The 21,511-nt window shown below is 34.8% G+C and overlaps 1 protein-coding gene and 1 pseudogene across 2 annotated transcripts in view; both read left to right on the top strand.

Annotated features, from left to right (window-relative positions):
* Positions 1-21,511, top strand: part of LOC106644351 (roundabout homolog 2) — a 535,313-nt gene that overhangs the window by 259,399 nt on the left and 254,403 nt on the right. The gene's annotated exons all lie outside the window — the stretch shown is intronic.
* On the top strand, positions 18,085-20,108 carry LOC106642608 (uncharacterized; annotated as a pseudogene). The gene is made up of 3 exons (XR_016293687.1): positions 18,085-18,117; positions 19,159-19,342; positions 19,421-20,108. The product of XR_016293687.1 is annotated as an uncharacterized LOC106642608 (transcript).

The following is a 21,511-nucleotide window of genomic DNA, read 5'->3' as shown; positions in this document are numbered from 1 at the left end:
ATTAAACTTAGATTAGTTTCAGCTTAACGACAATTAAATCTATTAATACTAAATAAAACATTACTTGGCAAAAACAATTCAAGAATAACTTGCATTACAAAAATTACTCATGATGGATCTTTGTTTCTTTTTTGGTTTAGTTTTAATTGTTTCTCTTGAAGTTCTCCAATCTGGATTTGTAAATCAATAGCTTCTGTCTCGTCCATTAAATCTTCCTCAACATACTTTTTTCTGTTTACAATGGCTTTCAACTTCTCTTCTTGCTTTCGTAATTTTTTATTTTTTTTTTTCTAATCTTTGTTTTGCTCTCTGTAATTGTTTTTCTTTTTTGATTTTTCTGTCTGCTATCTTTTTAAATTGCATAATTGACTTGGCGTTTTTTCCTTGATTTTCAATTTTCCATCTTTCTCTGCTTTTGACATTTTCATCGTGATTGATGTAGCAGGCACTGAGATCGATATGCAGTTGTAAACAAAAATGTGAGGTTATAGTCAAATCTGTCGTCAAACGGTGAATGGGGTCCGGTAATAGGAACGCGTACGGTAGATGGGGTCTGGTAATGAGAACGGCAGTACGGAAATAGGAACACGACTTCTATTTCATATTTTTATTATAAAATCATTTTAACAAGCTCTAACACCTCAAAAAAATTTCGGTGCTCTCTTGAGATCCTAAATAACAATATAAAATTTACTGAGTCAATAATTAGTATCAAACTGTCTTACAATCATGGTAACAAAATAAAGTGAATTTACGGGTGTACGGTAGATGGTGCGTTTACCCCTAGATAGTCTCTTGATCCTACGTGTACAGTCTTTAGATTTTCTCCCATCATAGAAATGGATGTGAAGCGGGCGATTATGCGAAGCAGTTTGAACTCTTGTGGGCTGAAAGATATTTCTTCTGTCGTGCTGAGTCAATAGCTGGGTCACTATCATTTTTGTTAAATGTCTCCTTGCATGATAACGTTTTTCCTAAGAGTTGGAGGTGGGCTGCTCTTTCAAAATTTAAGGTTCCTACTTTTATGTTGGACATTACCAATTGCAAAATTTCCTGAAATCTCGATGGTACTTGAGCGACTTGGTCATTCTCAGCTGTCAGACTACCTTGAGCGGTGCAGTCTCCTCGACAGGGATATCTCAAGGGAGCGTCTTGAGACCTTCCCTTTTTCTAATATTCATAAATGATTTATTGGCTCTTTTCAATAAATGTTATAAGACGCTTTATGCTGGCGATCTTCAGATATATGCTTTGTGTTACCCTAAAGACTTGGCTAATAGCGTCGAAAATGCATCTCGTAACGTAGGGGGGGTGGCACATTGGTCAAGCGAGAATCAACTCTGTCCTAGTTGCAACAAGACCAAAGTCATAATATTGGCTAGTTCTAATTGACTTCGCGCATTGAATCTCCGAGATGTCCTAAAGGTTACGGTCAATGGGGTTTAGCTACCTTAGCTTGAGTATGTATCTGGGGTCAAGTATTTAGATCTTTGGCTCAAACCTTCCCTAAATTGGGACCGACATGTTACGTTTATCTCTAGGAGTTTTCCGCTCGCTTTATTAGAACGAAGTTCTTTATGACGCGTACTCGGGGGGGGGGGGGGCTGGAATTTAAAAACCGACAGATTTTATAAAATGGAAGTGGCCTACCGGAAGTCACTTCCTCTCAAGTTTCACCCCTTACCCCGTCCCCCTCACCAACAGTTCACTGTACACTTCCCCTCACCCACAATTCATATTTAAACGAATTTTAATTTTATTTTCCCACAACAATTTTTATTTGACTTTGAATTTTTTTCTTTTACAATTTAAAAAAAAAACAAAAAACACTTACCAATAAAGAAATTCGAATCCTCGAACCTCATGCATGTGAGTCGGGTACCTTACCAACTCTGCTACGAGCGCTGCCGACTATAGATACTCAGTTTTTTGTACTTACCGTGTGGTTCGTAACTATAATATTTCATTTTCATATGCATTCACTGATAATACATTCAACTAATGATCAATTATTTATTTAATTATTTCTTATGTAGCGTGCTTGGGGGCTTATTTTAAAAATGACAGATTTCCATAAAACGGAAGTCGCTTACTAGAAGTCTTTTGATTCTGAAAAAAAAATTTTTTTTTTAGGTAATAAATTTAAAAAAAACAAAAAATTAAATTAGCATAAATATGATTATGTAGATTAAATCGAATAAGGCGCTTTATTACACATTAAATATTAGTATTTTATGCAATAAAATACCAACCGATTTTTTTCAAACCTGATGTTTTTTTTGCATTAAAATAGTGCTGATAATTACTGTTATAAATAAATTATATAATAAATAAATAAATTATGAAAATGTACATACACAATAGAGTTGATGAACGTGATTTTTAAGGGGCTTATTTCGAATTTGACTAACAAATTATGTTACAATGTCACATAATCATATGAATATAGTAGATTATTAAATCAATAATAAATAAATTATGTAAGATCATTATATATATTTCGAGTTACATATCATTTTTATGGTTTTTAAGGGCGCTTATTTTGAATTTGATAAACAAATAATGGCAAAATTTTATTAAGTAATTATATAAAAATAAAACAAAAATTGTATTGATTGGCTGTACAATTGCAAAAAATTAATGAGAAAAAAATTTTTTTTAAAAATTAATGAAACGAAATATGAATTTAAAATGAAATGAAATAAACAAAGACATGAATAAGTACAATAAAAGGAAATGCAAAAAAATGAAAAAAAAAAAAAGTTACAAAATGAAATATTAAAAAATAATGAAATGAAATATGAAAAACAATAAAACAAGAAATGAAAAAAAAAAAACAAACAAAAAAATTAAAAAAAATTTTTTAAATAAAATAAAACGTGATGAAATGAAATATGAAAAAAAAATTAAATGAAATATGAAAAAAAAAAACAAGAAATGAAAAAAAAAAAAATACAAAAAAGTAATGAAATTAAATATAAAAAAATAATGAAATGAAATATGAAAAAAAATAAAACGAGAAATTAAAAAAAAAAACAAATTAAAAGAAACAAACCAAGGGGTATAAATGGGTCATGGGGCCCATGGTAAGAACAAAGTTCTTTAAACATGACATGAGTATAAAGACACACAATTTCTCAGGTAACGAGGGGGTCGCCAGACCCATAGAAAGAACGAAGCTCTATAAAAATAAGTACTGCACTCATGTACTTCACTGAAACAAAAACTTGAAAAACGGATAAAAAAAATTAGAAAACGTAGTTCAGTACTCACGATAGTTAAACTTCGTGAGTATTGTATTTATGCATGACGTACTTGTATTTAAGTTTTTTTTTTTTTAATTTCTCGTCTTATTTTTTTTCATATTTCATTTCATTATTTTTTCATATTTCATTTCATTACTTTTTTTTTTTTTTTTTTATTAATTGATTATATATCCATGGCCTACTACCATTCTATCGACCCAGCGTCTAATCTTAAGATTGACAGAGTGTTAAATGCATGTCTTAGGTTCCTGGGAAACCAGGCATATTCCATTATTGGATATTCTTGCCCACAGTATTAACCATCTCAATACATATATACTATTAACCTCAATAATCTTCGGCGATCTGCTCGACAACCGGAATAAACTCTGGTGCGTCCAAGATTCCGTACCGAAACCTATAGGCACTCAATTCCTTATCTAATCCACATTTTTTTTTAAAAAGCTGCTTAATGTCGATTCTTAAGACTGCAATATTTATCAGGACGTCGCTGCACGACCTTGAAATCCTTTTAAAATCATTTTCCTTATCAATTATGCAATTATGTTACTTATACTTTAGCAGCACGCCCAATTTATTTATTCACTGTTAAGTTATATGATTATTGTTATTTATCAAGTTGTTTGATATCTTGTAAGTTTCAATATTGTTATCATTGTTATACATTTATCTCTTGTTATGTTAATAATATTACTTTGTGTTAATTATGATGTACTTCTCTGATTTATAAGTTATTTGTTACTTATCTAAAAACCTTACGTGGTTATACCACAAGGTTTAAATAAAAAAAGTATTCTAATCTTATCTACATTGTACTTCGTATGCGAGGTATGCGTGTATCTATATAGTATACACGGTCACGACATGTTAGTGGATGACATAAAGAATAGGCACGTAGCACAAGCATTAATAACTAAAAAAAAAACAAAAAGAGCACGAACAACGTACAAAACAACGTCTCGTTCCCCCAGAGCGTCTTCATCTGGTGCTCTCGGCAAAAGGCGGAAAACTCGGAAATATATTTCAAGGAGGCCACATAAAAAAAGGAGAGCAACCCGGCAGGAGGGAGGGTGAATGAAAGTGAAGCCCACCGGGAGGAGAGAAATATCACGAGGGGAGCAGTAGTACAGTCCAGGTAGGGTCGGGCAAGCAAAAGAGCGAGACCGTGTGCCCTCTACGTAGTGTCGTTTGCGAAGCTCTGAGGTTTTCATATATTGGCTGCTGCTGCGAGGATAAGGGAGACGAACAAAGAGAGATGGAGGACGAAACGACGAGGGTGTGCGAGAGAGGAGGAGGAGGCTGGTATATAACTCGTCTCTATGCTTCTCTCTTTTTCTCTCTCTCGCACGCGCAACTATCTGCATTTAAATCGACGTGATGTATGCCGATGAAGCTTTTAATATCAGCGCTACTGGTGCCGGTGGCGCGCACACTCTCGCGTGGCCCGGAGCCCTTACAGCCCTCGCAGGAATAATTTCGTTACCGTGAGTTCTGCTCTTTTCTCCAACTTTTTAAAATCCACCGACGCTATACTGTGCCCTCGTTCGCTCCTGTATACCTGTACACGCTCACTTTGTTTTCTGTTTTTTCACTCTAGCCACGCGCCTCCTCCCTTCCTCCGTCAGACAGACAATAGTGCGTTGAGGTCCAGTCGGATCATGAGAAAATTACACTCCTGAATGAAGGATAAATGCAAATAAAAAAGTTTCTACGCAGCTGCACCTGCTTAATATGCAAACGAAATGCGCAGCAGTAACGAAAAACTTTAATATAAAGAGACGGCTATGGGTGGAATGGTTCGAGTTATCCGATACACCTGTGCTCTGGTGCTTTGGCCGAGAAACAGGTGGAACGTGGTTTGAACGCATGGCTAACTTTGTGCGGATAAAAATTTGGTAATGGATCACAGTAATTGCAAAATAACCTTTCGAGCACCTAACTTTTTTTAATTCGAACAAACGTGCAGAGAAACTGTCGCAATCCTTCGTTAGGTAAAAAGCGATGAGCGATGAAAACGCGGCGGAAAAAGGCATGATGCATCATTTATGTATTATATTATACATACCCTGTTTTTAACAAATACCGTGGTAATTTGTTTTCGTGGAGCTCGATATTTAACTACACTAAGTGACCAATTTCTTTCAGTTGAAAAAAATTTATTTAAACTAAAGAAAATTCTTTTTTACCCAAATTCCATTGAATATTTTGTTCGTCTGAAAAAATTTTTTCTTACATTGAACTAAATATTACTTAAGTATGATTTAATAAATCCTTAAAGTAATAAAAACATCATTGACTGTTACATATAATTTCTTTGAAAAGCAAAATATATTAGTTTAAATGATCAATCAATTGTTTTTGACTAAGAAATATATATTTGAAGCAATAAAATTTTATTTAATTCAATAAAACGTTATTTATAAGCAAAATGACAACATTAATTTCAAAAACATAAAATTTTTATAAATTATTTAAAAGAACGAAAATTTTCTTCAAAACAATCAAGTTTGCTTTATGTGCAACTATGTGTTTGTTGCTATCAACTAAAATTTAATTGAAGTCAATAAATTTCACTTAAATTGAAAGAAACGTTTTTTTTCACGTCATGTAATTTTACGGAATGTAACGGAAAATTCAAAAAAAAAAAAATTTATTCATTTCTCTTAATAAATAAACATTTCAAGAGAAAAAAAAACATTTTTATTATGTTAATTAAACGTCATTTGATATAAACAATATTATTTACAATCAATAAAATATTTTCTTAAGACAAAAATTATTTGAAAAAATTGAAAAATTAATACTGTACGAAAAAAAGGATTTTGTTAAGTGTGTATTGGATTTTCGTAATCTAAAGAAAAAACTTTTCGGAAAAAAGTTATTTCGACATAAAAACGAATTTTCTTTCCTAAAACACACATTGTACGAAAAAATCCTTACTCAATTTAAAATAACTTTATTTTAGATTTAGTTAAATAAAACAGTCTTTTACATTTATTAAAAACATTCGTCATGTGAAGATTAAATTTTTTGTGCTTCAACCTTTTTTTTTATTATAAAAAATTGATTAAATAATTCCCTAAAATATTGGTACATGAAAATATATTTTTATTCAAGTAAAATAAATATTTTTTTGTATCAATGAATTATATCACTCATTACATCTTGAGATTTTTCAAATCAATACGGAGAAAAATAAAATTTTTCTATCAGCATAGTTATTTCCACAGCGTGAGACTGCTTATTTATTAGTTTGTGCTAGGATACAGGAAGTTACACAAAAGGAAAAACACACTATCAGTTATATTAATAAAATTAAACACAATTGATTATTATACAGCCTTGCTGTCTTTTACATAAAAACTTACCGTCGTTAACCGTCGTGTGTACAGGCTGGTGGCTTGTATTCAACTGACTGTAGACCGATGCGCAGCATCGGTCATGCACTTAAGTACTACAAAAATAACATAGATGGCACTCTGTGTAAACTTTACATCCAACACTCCCTTCAGTTTCACAGAACGACAATCTCAAATTGTCTATGACTGATTGTCTTATCATTTCCCTGCAAGTGAACTGACGGTCTTCCTCTTGCTGTCTTCTAGAGCTCCCTTACTGATTGTTACCTAAAACAGATTTAAACAATAATGGTTAGTTTTGAAAGATAGACCTGGATTTACTGTCGTATAGTGTTATCAGTCATTTAGCAGTTTTGCAGTCAATTTCTCATGCAGTTCAATTGGTAAAGCTTCGGTAAAAATGTCGGCAATCTGTTCTTTAGAGGCGATCCATTTGATTTCTATAAACCCGTATTTACCGCATTCTTTCACATAATGTTCTCGTACAGACGCTATACGTCTGAGTTTAGTTCCACCATAAGACTTAGTGCCTGCTTCGGCCGCTTTATTGTCGCACCATACAGTCATTAGATAAAATGTAGTGTTTAACACCGCTGTCAAAGTGTTTCTGAGAGCCATCAGTACTTGGCATGCCTCTCTCATTGCAATGTATTTAGCTTGGCAAGACGACAATGAGACATACGTTTGTTTGCGTGTTCTCCAAGACACTGAGTCGCCAAATAGTTGTATAACGTATCCGCTTGTCGTGTGTGAAGATTTGCAGTCCGCGAAGCTTGCGTCAGAATAAGCAGTCATGATTTCTGTGCTTCCTTTAACTGTCAGTCCTTTCTTTCTAGTGCCATTGAGGTAACGGAAAACCCTCTTAACCATTTGTCTGTCTTCTTCGGTAGGGTTAATCTGATGTCTACTTAATACATTCACTGCATAGAAGATATCAGGTTGAACAGTGTTTGCCAGATACAGCAAACTGCCAACTGCTTCCCGATATAGAAAATCTTCTAGTTAGTCCGTTTTTCGGTCTTCTTTGTTCCCAGATTCTTCTCTTTTTCTTCTGTGTAAGTTTACGACTTGTCTTGTCACCATAGGTGTTTTGCACTGTCATGTATTATCCAAGCCAAATCTCTGCAGTATTTTATTTGTGTAGGTTTCCTGTGTTGATCGAATAGTTCGATTCGCTCTGTCTCAGCCGATTTGTATTCTCAGGAAGTTATTCGCTTTCCCCACGTCGGTCATTTCGAATTTGGCTTTAAGCTTATCACATACTTCCGTAAGTTTTCTAACATCGTTGCTGACCATTAGCATATCGTCCACATACAGAATCAAAATCAAAAATTTGTCATCGCATTTCCATATGAATAGGCAAGGCTCACTTGGATGTTCCAGGAGTTCTATTTTCGTAGCTGTCTCTGAAAATCTCTCATACCAACTTTTGGGACTAATCTTAAGTCCGTACAGAGATCTTTCCAATTTGCAAACTTTGGACTTTCTTAACTTTTGGGCACGAGGAATACCATCTGGTATTTCCATATATATCTCGTAATTTAATGTACCATTCAGGAACGCAGTCTTTACATTAAGCTGTCGTGTTTTCAAATCACATTTGTTAATAACTGCCAACAAGTCTCGGATTACAGCCAGTCGAGAGACTGGGGCGTAGTTTTCTAATAAATCATACTGATTTCTGTCTTTAAATCCATGGATTACTAACCTGGCCTTGTATTTTATAGCCTTCCAACCCCATTTAGGGATAGTTTAGAACGTATTTTCAATCAGCTCCCATTTAAAAGCTATTCGCCCTAAAAATTAATTCCAACGGGGTTCGCGTCAGAAAAAATCGCTCTATACGCGGTTCTCGGGAAATGCCACCGTTACATATCATGCTGTATACACAAACACTTCCTATTTTCCCGGCGCACTACAATTTTACAAAAGACACATAAAAAAAATACAATCAATAATTAATATAATCGCTACGAATCGACAACCCATCTATTTTTCCACAAACCTACCGATTCACACTAAAAGGTACACATTTAGATATATCTGCGCACACAGTATTAACGTTAACATCACTTATAGTCCTTTAATTACACATTTCTTCTTATTATTCTCGTTTTTCCCGCGCGCGCTTCTCTTTTCTCGTCTCACTGGCTATATATCTCCATCGTCCTCTCCTCTTTCCTGGCATGAAACATGATGAAGTACAAACACACGTACACAAGGCATTACACAATCAAGCCTAAAACATCAAATTTTATATCGAGTCGAGTTTTAGTGTTTTTCGGGCTAATATCAAAAATGACCCCGTCATAATATCGATTTTATTATTATCAAGGTATATGGCCAGGCCTAAATCTACAAATTTTCTCAAAGAAAGTAAATTCTCTGACAAAGATTCGGAGAAAATCACATTATTCAGTGTTAAGTCATTATTATTGTTTCTGTGAACAACCGTACCTTCTCCCTCCATTTTCAAGGCTGCCTAAGGGTTACTATTTGCACATTTAACTTTGCCTGTTTTGTGCAATTTAAGCTCTTAAATACTAGTCTAGAGTTGACTAAGTGATCGGTTGCTCCTGAATCGGCAATGAATTTAATTAGGTTGTAATTATCAATCTTTGTGTCACTGACAGACCTTGAAAACAGGGAGGAAATAACGTTGCTTTGCCTAAATATAGTCTCACCATTCTTTTCGTTTGCGTTTCCACTTTGTCCTTTATTGGCTTTACTTTCATTCTCATTACCTTTGTCATTGTCTCTTTTCTGACTTTTATTTTGGGTATTTTGTTCACTGTCATGCTCTCTTTTTCCCTTTTTATGCGTAGAGTTCTTTGATCCACGACCGTCTTTGTTTTCTCGTCTTTTAAAATCCCAATTAACATTTTTCTTCTCATCTAATGAGGCACCCCTGGAGGTTCTTTTGTGCTCCATAAGGTTCCTTTGGAGCCTTCCGCAGGAGTAACACTTTCTCAATCCTGCGTCGACCGGGCAGTTGTAGGAGTGGTGCCCGGAGTCGTCACACCGATAACACCGGGTGTTGTCGTGCGTCGAATTCGGCTGGTGCACCCGCAGCGCCGTTGTAGAGGCAGTTCCTCCAGCTGCTCCGGCTCTCCGTCGTCTCGACTCAGTCTCTAAAAAGAAAGATTTTAAGCGGTCATAAGTCATTCTTTTTCCTTGCGCATCTTCGATCATGGTGTCAAGGGTTTCAATCTGTGATACGCTGTTAACGACGGCATTATAGAATGCGTTACGTATCTCTTCTTCGGACAAAGATTGTTTCCCTTGTGAATTTTCTTAGCTTCTGAGGAACTCTTCAAATTCATCAACGAAGTCCAACTCTGTCATTTTATTGGGAAAATACCGAAATGTATACAATTTCCGTCTGATCTCGTTTGATGCCAAGTTGGTCTCATTTCTTTTAATTTCTTTTAGTTTATTCAACAGTTTTTTGGGGTTGGAATAATGAGCAGTCTTTAAGTGATAGAAATCATCAATGTGATTAATTATTATATGTCGTACTCTTTCTTTGTGATCATCTTATTCTTTGGCAGACAGAAAGGTGGGAAATTCAATGGTGTCATCTAATACATGCAGCAGTCTGAATTTTTCACTCTGAAAATAATTTATCGAGAAACAATTCTATCTTTGTTTTAGGGGTTAATTTATAATCATAACGAGAAGATGGAGTTGAAACTAGCCCCGCGCCGCAGTAGCCTGACCAGGGACGAATCAGACCTGAGGTGCCCGGGGCTAAGAAATTTTTTTTTTGTCCTAATCCATTAGAAAAACGCTACTTATAGTTGCGATTCTCCCATTTACAATCCCTGCAACTTTTTAAAGCCGTAAAAAGTCGTCAGGCTGGGGAAATGAAGAGTTTTCCGTAGATACGTACATACGCGTATACGAAAAAAAATGAAATAAAAATTTCTAACTTATTTTCCGGCTCTTGTGCCACCTTGAAAATTGATAGAATATGTTTCTATCACTTCTATACACGATACCTACAAGTTTTCCAAGCCGTAACAGGCCGTCAGGCTTGGAAAACAGTGAGTTTTCCATCGATACGCAAATACGCGTATACGAAAAAAAAAAAAATTTATAACTTATTTTTCAGCTCTTGTGCCACCTTGGAAATTGATAGAATATGTTTCTATCACTCCTATACACGATCCCTACGAGTTTTCTGAGCCATGTAAGGCCGCCAGGCTTGGAAAACAGTGAGTTTTCCACCGATACGTATACACGAGTATACGAAAAAATTCAGAAAAAAATGTATAACCTTTTTTTTTAGCTCTTGTGCCACCTTGGAAGATTATAGGATATGTTTCTATTCCTTTTATGCACAATCCTAATTAGTTTGTCAAGCCTTGTAAGGCCGCCAGGCTTGGAAAACAGTAAGTTTTCTGCCGATACGCAAATACAAGTATACTATAAAATCAGAAAAAAATTTATAACTATTTTTTAGCTCTTGTGCCACCGTGGAAGATTACGGAATATGTTTTTATTACTTTTATGCACGATCCCAATTAGTTTGTCAAGCCTTGTAAGGCCGCCAGGCTTGGAAAACAGTGAGTTTTCCGCCGTTGAACAAATACGCGTACACGAAATAATCAGAAAAAAATTATAACTTTTTTTTTAGCTCTTGTGCCGTCTTGGAAATTTATAGAATATGTTTACTTTACTTCTATACACGATCCCTACGAGTTTTCCAAGCCGTGACAGGCTGCCAGGCTTGGAAAACAGTGAGTTTTCCAGTGATACGTATACACGAGTACACGAAAAAAAATAGAAAAAAATTTTTAACTTTTTTTTTAGCTCTTATGCCGTCTTGAAAATTGACAGAATTTGTTTTTATCACATCTATACACAATTCCTACAAGTTTTTGAAGCCGTGTAAGGCCGCCAGGCTTGGAAAACAGTGAGTTTTCCACCGATACGTATACACGAGTATACGAAAAAAATCAGAAAAAAATTTTTAACTTTTTTTTTAGCTCTTGTGCCGTCTTGGAAATTGACAGAATATGTTTTTATCACATCTATACACAATTTATACAAGTTTTTAAAGCCGTGTAAGGCTGCTAGGCTTGGAAAATGATGAGTTTTCCGCCGATACGCAAATACGCGTATATGAAAAAGGCTCCAGTGCTTATTACGGGATGGTGATTTTGATATATTAAATAAATATAAATAAATTCGATATAAAGTGTTCAAAATATTGTAGCGAGTAGCTCCGTCAAATAAGCAGAATTGGGGCTCGAACCCGATCAATTAAGGATTCACTAAACTTTACGCTGATCACTCAGCCACGACCATCGCCGAAAGCGGCTGTATTCATTGCACTCTTAGATGTACTATTGTGTTGTCAGTTGTACGCTAATGTGCCAACATACGGGCGCTACATTGACTGATCTAATCCACGTCCGTGACAATACTTACCTTTATACGTGCAGCTGTGATTTTAAGGAGGTTTGGTAGTGAAACAAGAAAATCGCAGAATTGCACTAAATTGTAATATGATATACTATTAACGAATCTAAGCCCACATGAATTTTTTCAAAATTTTTTACCGCTCCGTTTTCGAGTATTTGATCACCAAAATATGCAAGAATAACATAGCCTCTCATGGGAGCCATCTTTTTGTTAAAAAAAAATATAGATCGGAATCGCAGATAATTATGATACTGTTTCTAGTTTGAAATAAGTATTAGATTTATTAGATTTACTATTATCTGTAAGAAAAATTATACTTTACCGTTTATTTATTTGGAAAATAAACATAAATCTCATTACACGTGCTTCGATCTTATAGAGTTATAAGGTTGGTGTCTCTGTCTTTTTGAAGGCATTAGCGCGCGCGACTTGAATATTACTGAGCGTTTGATCACAATACATTTGAAGCTGTATGGTCGGGAATTCCTCAATCCGAGGTCATCCCACAGTTGGTATTTTTCTTTCTTTCAATATTGTTCACAGTCTCACAAAATTAAACGTTAGAGTCTTTTGGACACTCAAGATAATTGTTTATTTTGAAATACAATTCAATAAGGATACATAAATGTGCTTATAGCTAAGATTTACAAAAGTATGAAAATATGAACGCGTGTTCTATCGATTTTAAGTTATGGACACTTTATTGTATTTTATGGTAACTGTGTGAAACTAATTTTTTATGAAAATCGGTAAATTAATCGACGTCGGGGCCCCGTAAAAGAGATAACGTTCGTTCGTTACCAATGCGAAAAGAAACCTCTTGCTAATCTCATTCGTGAGCGAATACTCGTCAGCCAGGGCGCCACAATGGCTGCGTAAGTCGTTAACTACACTCGATCGAACAGAAAAGCTTCGAACTCACGGGCGTCAGCTAACGCACCGAACACGACGAATCGTGAGAGGTTTTTTAGAGCACCAAGTGCACCTTCTCGCTGCGCAGCAAGAACTGAATCAGAGAGCGCTTTCGGACAGGCTCGGCTTGGCGCTGCCGAAGGCTCCCGAAGTCAGACGCGTATACAGCTGATTCACACACAGGTATACGCCGGCCTCCTTTACTATGTATATAGATTCTTTTTTCCCCTACGTTGTGTCTCATTTTTTGCCATAAATACATGCCGTACAGAAGCCGTTTAATAAATTTTTTTATTAATAACAGTAAGTATTATTAATAACAGTAAGAGAAACGCCCGGGTATATATATATATAACACCGTGGCGTTACGATTATTCAGCAAATTGATAAAAGCGTGACGTGTAATGACGACAAATTTAACACCAGCCAGCGTCACGAGCACAGTAAGTCAGTATTCGTTGGGTGCAGGCGGTTGGAGGGGAGTTAGAGGATAAGCAAAACGATTAGAGCGCCCATAGTGAGCATTTAGTGTAACTTGAGTGCCGAAGCTTACAGACGACGCCATCAATGTGTGTATACATATATTTTTCAAGTAACCTCGAAACTGTTTTAACCAGCACGTTTTCCCTTTCAGCTGTCGTCTGATGTCTGCACATTTTGGCATCCGAGTTTCATTTTTGCGACACCGTACTGGAGGTGCTGCGTGCTATGCACCCAGCGAATACCTGTGCCTGCAGTAGGTACTATTACGTAGGTGGAAAAAGCCGAATGTCAACCAGCTGACAGCAGCAGCAGCTCACTAAAACTATTTTGCCTAAAGTTGAATTATTGATGACTACATGATTAAAAACGTGCGGAGCTCAGCCTATGAATCCCAACGCGCGCGTACACGCGTATGTAGGTATACGCAGGAAATCTGCAGAATCCGAGAAAATTCAAATAAGGCGGATATAGAGAGAGCGGGCGTAAAACGTCCGAGGCTGTACGAAAGCGGTATCTCGACGACGCGGGTGGCGGTATGAACGTATATATATACATACACAGGGTCTCGCGAGCACTAATGCCACCGTGAAGGGGCTTTCTCTGATTCTAAGCTCCCCTCTGCCGTTGTCTCCCGAGTCTATGTAACGCATACGGTCCTTCGAGCCAGCACGTATAAGTCTTTCTCTCCCCGCACCTAAGCCCTTCGATAGTAAATTACCACGCGCCTGGAAATTATTTCGGCTGGTCGCGCTACTGCTGATTCCCCCCTGATACTCCTCCTGCCGATGCTCGCAGCGAGGAGGATCCGCTCGAAGGCAGAGAGGAGGGCCAGGGATCGATAGCAAACAAATTCGCAAGGCTCAAGTCCTACCCCTCCTCAGGCTGTGCATGTAGTAGCCGAGGGTTGAATCGGGATTGCACGGTTGGAGCTCCGAGCGCGGCTCCGCACAATTGCTGATTGTGCTTGTTTATTTTCCGCGCCGGGGACAATCGAGCCCAAGACTCTGCTGTTTTATAGAGAACAAAGGGTATTATGATAATTTATTTTCTAATGCGCGCTCACGCTGATATTATTCTTAACAACTGTTGCAGTATTGTACAAGTTAGATAAAACATCACCTGTGTATTAAACATGTATAGCTATATACGGGCCGCGTGTACCAGCTATCATATTGTATGCCTACGTTATACGTCTATCTGCACGCAGGTGGGAACTTCGGACGTAGATAATTACGAGTGTGGGGTGAGCGCAGGTGATCGCAACAAAAGGAGAAAGTAAGCTAGCTAGGGGAGGATTAGGGAAGAAGGGCAGAAAAACTAACGATCTCGTAAGATTTTTGTAGCGCGGCGAGCAGGAGCAGTGAAGGGGCTCGACTGTTCCGGCCGGCCAAGGTGCGCCTATATACATATAGTGGTATATGAGGAAATCTCCTTTTATTTTTCACTTCTCGAGGGGCAAAAATCAGCCGAATTTTTTTATGAAGGCACAATTCAAAAACATTGCTTTTTATCTTCTAGAGACCATACAGAATAAGTATAAAATTGTGAACATGCGATTCAGATCTCGGCACACTGTTTTATTTGCATTTAAGATAAAAAAAATCTATTTTTGCTAAGATTTGACGTTAAGATTTTTTTCATTCGGACTAATTGACATGACAATATTCGTACAAACAATAAGTAAAGTATCTACTTCACCGTTTCCGAGGTCGCTCTTTCCATTGGTGCAATACAAATTTTTGTAACGTCTTATTTTTTACCATATTTGTGTGAATTAAAGTAAAAAAAAAAAAAAAAAAAAAAAAATTTATAATTTTTCTTAACATTGCATTTTCCAAAAACTTAACATTATTCACCGATATCATAATGCATAAATTAAGTTCTTGGTAGTATTTAAGGTAACTAATAACGTAACTAAGGAATTTTACATCATTACTAGTAAATCATGCAAAATATGACGAAAATTGGGAAGTCTGCGTAAATTGCTCATTAATCAACTTTTATACAAAAATGTATTGAATAATACTATTTCTGCGTGAGATTTTAGAAAAAACTTTATACTTCTACGTTCAACAAGATTACAAATTATATGTCATACAAATTTCAGCTACTGAAGTTACATTTTTTATATCCTGATCGTTCAGTACAAATATATTTATTTTACCATGTTCTGGCCATAAAACGGTTTCAAGTCCCATTTCAAACCATTTTTTGGCCAGAATGTGGTAACATTTCTACCAGGGTTTTCGATTTTTTTATACATACTGTAAGCATATATAGTCATAGGGTCTAGCCTCTCAGTACTAAAAAATTTTGTATACAGTAAGAATCGCACGGGTTAGAAATAGTCTATTTTAATAATCGAATGAAATGACAAGAATGTATTTGAAATGAACGATCAGGATATAAGAAATGTAACTTCATTGGCTGAAATTTGTATGACATATAATTTGTAATCTTGTTGAACATAGAAGTATAAAGTTTTTTCTAAAATCTCACGCAGAAATAGTATTTTTCAATACATTTTTGTATAAAAGTTGATTAATGAGCAATTTACGCAGACTTCCCAATTTTCGTCATATTTTGCATCATTTACTAATAATGATGTAAAATTCCTTAGTTACTTTATTAGCTACCTTAAATACTACCAAGAACTTAATTTGTGCATTATGATATCGGTGAATAATGTTAAGTTTTTGGAAAATGTTAAGAAAAATTATACATTTTTTTCTTTTTTTTTTTTTTTTTTTTTTTTTTTTTTTTTTTTTTTTTTTTTTTACTTTAATTCACACAAATATGGTAAAAAATAAGACGTTACAAAAATTTGTATTGCACCAATGGAAAGAGCGACCTCGGAAACGGTGAAGTAGATACTTTACTTATTGTTTGTACGAATATTGTCATGTCAATTAGTCCGAATGAAAAAAATCTTAACGTCAAATCTTAGCAAAAATAGATTTTTTTTATCTTAAATGCAAATAAAACAGTGTGCCGAGATCTGAATCGCATGTTCACAATTTTATACTTATTCTGTATGGTCTCTAGAAGATAAAAAGCAATGTTTTTGAATTGTGCCTTTATAAAAAAATTCGGCTGATTTTTGCCCCTCGAGAAGTGAAATATAAAAGGAGTTTTCATCATATAACAGCGGCAACGCCGAGTTAGGGCCGGTAATGACCCTTTTAAATTTATTTGCACGCATTTTTTTATTTTCTTTTTTTTTTTTCTCGAAATTCAATGCGCCGCCCCCTGCGGCCTTACTGCAATTATTAGTCTCCATTTTTTCCATGTTTCGGCATTTGGTCGTGCTTGGGGGGGGGGGGGATGCTTATAGGTACAGGCGGACTCTACCAACGCGGGGACATGTAATACACATATAACAGCTGCGTATTAGCGGAAGCCCTGGAGTTAGTCCGCTTAAGCGGAATTTATCGGCTACTATCATAAATGTCTTAAACACATAGAACAGTAGACTAGAAAAATAAATGGCAGCCATAAATATTAATTTATTTAAGCCGTGGGTGACAGAAAAAAAAAAAAAAAAAAAAAAAAAACAAAAATACCGCAAGAAATAATAAAAGTTGGTGTATAGTTGTTCTTTGCCGTTAAAGAAAGAGAAAGAAGTATAATTCAGGGGGTTATAATGACTCGAAAACTCGCTTGAATGCAATGAGAAAAGTGGAGTTGATAAAAGTGTTACAACTATAATAAAAATTACTTTATTTCATAGGGAAGCTTAGACATACTCGCCATACTATAAAAATAACTATGCTTCATAGTAAAATCAGATTATATTAAAATTTGATGTTCGACATAGTAATTTTTACTTTGCTCAGAAAGAATTTCTATATTATAGTAAGGAAAGAAAAATATACATACACATATATATATATAGCCCAGAGAATATATATATATTAGACAGATGATTAATACATGTTATATACATACAGAGCGCGCCGTGGCTCAGTCAGCTAGGTCGTGGGTCGGCAGTGTTGGCACGCTAGTGCTGGGCGATATTTTTCGATACACAAGAATATCGATACTTTTTATGTGAAATATCGATATTTTGTATCGATATTTTGACACCGTAAATATCTTGGTATCGATACTACATGGCGCAGTATCGCCAGTATCGCATGCCGATGTACAAAATTTAAACAATTAGAAAAATGGCTACAATTGTTATCTGTTTTTTACAGATACTTAGTAATTGCTAAGATTAAATAGAACAACAAATATATAAATATAGATATATATATTTAATCTATGTCTATAACTCCCTATATTGGATTTGTCATTCGTGCTTCTGTTCGTGATCGGCGCTCGACAGTCGGTATCAGATAATCAGATCGGCAATCGGCAGCAGCAGTAGTTCACGGTCTTTCTACCGCACCTAATCATTCCTTTGCTCCTCGTCTCGCGCCGCGCTTCAATTGATTGTACTTCGTTACTTGATAATTTTCTTTGACAAAAAAATTAAAGTAACTCGATATTACTTTTACTTATTTTAATAAAGAATGATTTTATAAACATATCTTTAAATTAGCTGTTTGACAGAGTTGCATGTGTGTTGTGTACTTTAAATAGTAAACGTTAATAAGAAGCAGAGTAAATAATCAAACAAGAAGTCCAGCTCAACTTTTTTTCTACAAGTACAACAAATTAAGGTAATTGTAATTTTTTATTACAATGTTAAAACCAACACAGCTTACAGTAGGCATACCTACTTTTTTTCAAGAATCTTTTTTCAGTTGTATTGATTAGATATTCGAGGATATGCTAGCTACGAATGTGATGATAACGTTTTTGTTTTGAAGATCAGCATCTATTCAATCCATTAGTAATAAAAATCTCTTACTTTAATTTTTTTTTAAATTTACATGTCGTTAAAACATTTCTCGCATATATGAAGTAGGTGTTGGGTAATTATAAAGCGGAATAAGCACGAATATTAGTATTGGAAGTATACCGTGAATCATAATGTGTTCGCGCCAAACACGAACTGTTAATATAATGTAAATTTTAATATGTATTCAATTTATATTTTTCGTCATTTCTATGAATTTGTACAAATCGTTTAAATTTTATATAGTCGAAAAACAAAAGTTTCTATGTAATTGTAAAGTAAATATACAGTAAAAGTAGTACATTTGAGAACTGATTATTTTGAATTACGAAGCAAATCTACCATAATAAAGTAATTCCTGGAAATACAAGTGTCAAATTTAACGTTTTGTACAAATATAAATGACGAAAAATATAAATTGAATATATACATTAAAAGTTAAAGTTTCTTTTTTTACCTTTATTCTCATATTATAACTCTCTACTTTGAATCATTTGTAAATATTAATTTTGTAAATACACACTCACACACGCACACACATGGTTATTAAATACATTGGAATCTATATAATATTTTAGTGCCGAAGCCCAGTGGCTTTTGAAATTATTTCGTACAAGGCGAAGAAAAAGCAAAGTGTAAGCTGTGTGGGGCAGAAGTAAAAACAAAAGGAAACACCATAAATTTAAACTTTCATTTAAAGAGAAATCATCCCGAAATGGCATCCAATCTACAATTAAAAACAAAAGCTATGGCAAACAGAAAATTGGATGATCTCGAGAGTCTTGAGACTGGGGCATTATTATTTTCTTTCTTTTTAAATATTAATGTTTATTATTCTTATTTTCAATAAATATGTTTTCAGTCCCAACAATCAAAACAAGATAGTAGTGTGAATAACGCCAAAAGTAGCATAGAACATGAGAAAACTGACCTGCAACCGCTTAAGAAATTTAAATACGAATCAACTACATCAAGTCCAAGCATGCTAAAAAACAGTAAACAACTGAATTTAGATGTTAGTTTTACATCTCAAAAATGATACCAAGGTATCTTAATTTGATTTTCAATTTACACCATTTCGCTAAGAAATTACAAGATTACTAATTTGTTTCGTTTTATTTCAGCCGGTGGGAGCAAATTCCAAGATATTACGAATGGAACACTAAATATCATCACAAAAAATAATTTACCATTAAGTATTGTTGATAGTGAAGGGTTTAAATTTTTAATGAAAAAATGTGTGCCTTTGTATAGATTACCATCTCGTAAAACCACAACATCATTACTGAAAGAAAAATACGAAGTTTTAAGCAGTATTGTGAAAAATGAACTATCACAAGTTGTAAATCTCTGCTTAACAACAGACATATGGACGGAAACGGAAAGTGTCACCAGCTTTATCGGACTTACAGCTCATTTTGTAGTTGATGATCATTTGTAAAGTGTAACGATCGGTGTAGAAGAATTAAATGAAAGTCATCATTCAGAGTATCTCACTAAAGTCTTATTAAAAATGACATCTGAGTGGAGAATAGACCACAAAAATATTGTTGCTGTGGTTTCGGATGGAGCGTCAAATATTGTGAAAGCTGTAGGTGATGCCTTTGGGTCAAATAAACATTTACATTGCTTAGCACATATGCTAAATTTCGTGCCAAGTAAAATTATTGGATCTGACCAAATCATTAAGCCTATTATACAACATGTGAAAGCTCGTGTGAAAGACATAGTTACCTTTTTTAAAAATCTGTTAAAGCATCAGACCAATTAAGACAATCAACCGAATTACGTTTAATTCAAAGTGTACCCACAAGGTGGAACAGTTGCTATTTAATGCTGAAAAGATTTATTGATCTCAGTGAGCCAGTGTCTCTGGTTTTATTGAAGTCTAATTCAGCGCCAGCAATGCTTACAGCTTTAGAACTAGAAATTATACGAGAGTTTATAACTCTTCTGAAACCTTTTTTTGATGCGACGATTATTTTGTCACAAGAAAAATTTTGTACAGCCAGTAAGGCTATTTCTGTGATGAAAACAATAAAAAACAAACTAGAGAGCTTTGACCCACGAACAGATTCTGCTATACGCTTAAAAAATGTGTTAATTATTGAATTTAAAAAAAGATTTGAATTTTTAGAGGACAATTCAATTTTTGCTCAAGCCAATATTCTCGATCCTAGATTTAAAAAAATACATTTTGATAATCATTTATATTATTCTAACGCACTGAAAAAAATTGTGAATTATGTAAGGGTATGCTCAAGGGATACAAACCACAAAGAGAGAAGTCCGCCATTAATGGAAAAAAATGATAATTTTTGGTCATTTCATGAGAATAAAGTGCAAACATTAAAAAATTCAAATGTCGTAGAGAACGAAAATGAATTACCTCAAGATCTACGGTACTATTTACATCAAGATGTTTTGGATATGACATCTAATCCTATTATGTTCTGGAACAATAACGAAAATACACCTTTATCTCAAGTGGCGAAAAAGTTTTTTTGCGTCTTAGCGACTTCCGTTTCCTGTGAGAGACTATTTTCTGACACAGGAAATATTCTAACAGATAAACGAACGTGTTTAAGTGGTAGTCATTTACAAATGTTACTATTTTTACATTCATTATCACTTGACGATTGGAAAATTTAATTTTTTTTTTTTAACTCGAACGAAATGACATAAATCTGTATAAAAGACGATGTTTTTTAACTAATTTTTTTACTATAAGATATTTATGTAAGATAAAAATAGAAAATACAATAAATTTTTTTAAATTTTTTATCAAATCCATTGGTATATAAAAGCTACCCTCTTTTCCCGGGTTATTGTTAATTGTAGTTTAAGAAAAACAAAATGCTTATGCTCAAAGTATCAATATTGTCAATATCGATACTTTAAGCTCGATATTTTATCGGTATCGATACTTTGCGCAATGATACGTATCGATACGAAGTATCGATACTTTTTAAAATATCGCCCAGCACTAGCACGCTGGAGACCGTGGTTCAATTCCTGGCCAGTTCGACTTTTTCAGGCAAGTATCTCTGTATATATTCACATGTGCTTTTTCACCACGCAATGCTCCTCGAGGAGAGATGTAGGTGACCTCTACGCAGCAATATTACCTAATTTCCCCCTACCCCCCTCCCAGTAATGGGAGGTCCCTCATCCTTTTTCCCTTCCTTTTCCCAAGTGCTAAGTGCCCAGAGTAG

This window comes from Copidosoma floridanum, unplaced genomic scaffold (assembly GCF_036245765.1).
Source record: "Copidosoma floridanum isolate Cflo_tuat_1 unplaced genomic scaffold, Cflo_Japanese_pri ptg000006l, whole genome shotgun sequence".
Classification (NCBI taxonomy): domain Eukaryota; kingdom Metazoa; phylum Arthropoda; class Insecta; order Hymenoptera; family Encyrtidae; genus Copidosoma; species Copidosoma floridanum.
The sequence above is the reverse complement of the archived record's forward strand: the minus strand, read 5'-3'. Positions and strand labels throughout refer to the sequence as shown.